Below are 3,240 nucleotides of genomic sequence, written 5' to 3' on the forward strand. Positions count from 1 at the left end.
TCCTAGCTAGCTTTTGGCCTGAGAATTGATATGAGGTTCATGAAGACCCCTGGTTAGTTTGCTTAACTAAAATAGCGAAGCAATGTTCAAGTTCAACCTTTTATTTCCCCCAATTTATGCATCTACATATTATAAAGTGCCCTGATAGATTAAACAAAGTTTTGAAATATGCATGACATTAGTTTAAAGCACAAATAACTAATCATTTTACCATTAAATCAAGCCTAAATGATTTATGCAGAAGAAAAAAAAAATTGTTTTATGGTATGGAGAAGAGGGAAAATCCATCATTAAAGTTACTATTACCTTGCTTAAAATCTCAAAAATTCAATCTAAAATAGAAAAGTCATTTCAAGGACAAAGCACTTCTCTCCAAGAGTTAATATAGAATCATGAATCAAGCTTATGAGAACAAATTTTATTTATTTTTTATTTATTTATTTTTTTTAACAATTAAAAAGATTGCAGTAACAAATTTCTCCTGCCCCACACTTAAAACTTACATTGTCTCCAATGTAAAGCCCAAATGCAAAAGAAAAGAAAAAAAAATGCTAGAAAATAAAATAAGATAAAGGAAAAAAAAAACAAATCTGATTGTGGCTAACAAGCCACCCATGGGTTGCCTCCCAAGAAGCATTTTTGTTTATCGTCGTTAGCTCGACATGGCAAAACTCTTTAATCCACATAAATTGGGTTACTCAATTTGAGCTCCTCCACTGTATGGTCTTGAAACCCTTCATAAAATGGCTTGAGTTCATGACCATTAACCTTGAACACTTTGTTAGTTCCTAAACTTTGAATTTCAACTGCACCATAAGGAAACACATTAGTAACAACAAAGGGTCCAATCCAACAAGAACGCAACTTACCATGCATCAGCTTCAATATGGAATTATACAATAAAACTTTTTGCCCAATCACAAACTGCTTCCTTAGTTTGTCATGGAATGCCTTTGTCTTTTCTTTATAGATCCTAGAATTCTCATAAGCCTTAAGGCGAATTTCCTCTAATTCATGCAAATGTGATTTTCTTTCTAACTCATCCTCTATGCTTAACTCAAAAATATCCTGCACAAATGTGTTAACAACATCAATAGAAAAAACAGAATGATTATCAGCAGGATACTTTATGGAATCAAAGATATTAAATTTGACAGTATCTCCATCAAATTCCATGGTTAAGGTACCATCATCCACATCAATTTTTGTCTTGGCAGTTTTTAGAAAAGGTCTTCGAAACAAAATCAAAGCTGACTTTGATGTGAGAGCACTATCATCCTCCATATCCAGAATGTAAAAATCTACAGTAAAAATAAATCCTCCAACATGCACCAACACATCCTCAACTACTCCCAATGGGTAAGCATTAGAATGATCAGATAATTGAATAATGATACTGGTTTCTTTCAAAGGACCCAAATTTAACATTTGAAAAACTGAATTTGACATAACATTAATAGAAGCTCCTAAATCTGCCATTACACACCTATTCTGCAGAGAATAGAAAACGAACCTGGATCCTTACACTTAGGGGGTAATTTTCACTGAATTAATGCTAACACATTTTCCCCCACACTAATCTTCTCATTATTCCTCAACTTGTGCTTTGTAGTGCATAACTCCTTAAGGAATTTAGCATACCTGGGAATTTGTTTGATTGCATCAAGTAAAGGTATATTCACCTCCACCTTCCTGAAAGTCTACACAATTTCTTTCTCTTGTTTTTCTTTCTTCGTCTTGGCAAACCAGCAGGGGAATGGAGGAAGAACATAATTATTAACCTTATTCAGTTTAGGTTCAGTATTTACCTAAACTTCATACTCTTTTTCTCTTTGCTTCTTCTTTTTTGTTGACTCATATGGAGTCTAATTATCAACTTCTTTCCCACTCTGCAACAGTATCACACTCATATTTTCTCTGGGGTTCATGACTGTTTGTGATGAAAGTTTTCCAGAACCTTGAGCTTCCAGCTTACTCACAGATGAGGCTAACTGACCAATCTACCTCTCTATGTTTTGAATGCTATTTCTGGTCTCTTGTTGAAATTGTTATGTATTGTTAGCCAAGGCCTTAAGAATTTCATCAAGTGGCATACCTTGATTTGAGGGAGGCAGAGGTGGAGGTGGAGGTGGAGGTAGAGGTGGAGGTGGTTGATTCACTTGTGGTCTTTGCTGCTGGTATCGGTTTTACACCGGTTGATTCCCATAACTTAGATTAGGATGATCTCGCCATCCTGGAATGTAAGTATTCGAATAAGGATCATACTTGCATTGTGGCTGTCCATAATGTCCTACTGCATTAGCATGTTGCATTGATTCATCCTCTTGTAACGCAGGACACATATCAATAGCATGACCCGAACCCGAACAAATTCCAGATACCTTAACAGTTTGCATGTTCCCTACAGCCAACTGCCTCACTAAAGAAGTTAAATCAGAAATTTGTTTCTTAAGGTTAAATGTACTTACCTCATTAACCTTCATAGGTGTGTGATCCATTCTCATTCTAAACTGCTGAGAATTTGCTGCCATGTTAGTAATCAGCCTCCTTGCCTCTTCTGGTGTCTTGTCAACCAAAGCTCCTCCACTAGCAGCATCTATCATATTGCGGTCCATTGGTAGAAGTCCCTCATAGAAATACTAAATCAGAAGCTGCTCACTTATTTTATGATGGGGACAGCTTGCCCACAGTTTCTTAAATCGTTCCCAATACTCATACAAGCTCTCTCCATTGTACTGCCAGATGCCACAAATTTGTTTTCTTATTTTGGCAGCATGGGAAGCAGGAAAATACTTCTTCAGAAATATCTACTTCATCCCATTCCATGAATTGACAGATCCAGAAGGAAGGTAATACAACCTGTGCCTTTCAATGAGAAAGGAAAAGCTCGAAGCTTGATTTGATCCTCTAAAACTCCTTGAGGTTTCATGCTGGAACACACAACATGAAATTCCTTTAGATGCTTATGTGGATCCTCAACTGCATGACCATGAAATTTAGGCAACAAATGGATTAGTCTAGATTTCAACTCAAAAGCAACATTTAAAGCAGGGTATTGGATACACAAAGTTTATTGGTTTAGATCAGGAGCAGCAAACTCTTTCAAAGTCCTAGCAGCCATAATTTCGTTTTTAGAATTTGAATCCAAATCCGAATTCGAACTTAACTCCCTTGGAGATTAGACTCCTTCAGATGTACTCAGAATCTGTCTAGCTTGCTTAGCCAATTTTCTCAATCGTT

General features: G+C 36.2%; 1 non-coding gene across 1 annotated transcript; it reads left to right on the forward strand.

The window, feature by feature from the left end:
- The first annotated feature begins 2,661 nt into the window (after nt 1-2,661).
- Nucleotides 2,662-2,768, forward strand: LOC131178105 (small nucleolar RNA R71). The gene has a single exon (XR_009147238.1). It is a non-coding gene; the product is annotated as a small nucleolar RNA R71 (small nucleolar RNA).
- Nucleotides 2,769-3,240: the final 472 nt, after the last annotated feature.

Source organism: Hevea brasiliensis, chromosome 2 (assembly GCF_030052815.1).
Source record: "Hevea brasiliensis isolate MT/VB/25A 57/8 chromosome 2, ASM3005281v1, whole genome shotgun sequence".
NCBI lineage: Eukaryota > Viridiplantae > Streptophyta > Magnoliopsida > Malpighiales > Euphorbiaceae > Hevea > Hevea brasiliensis.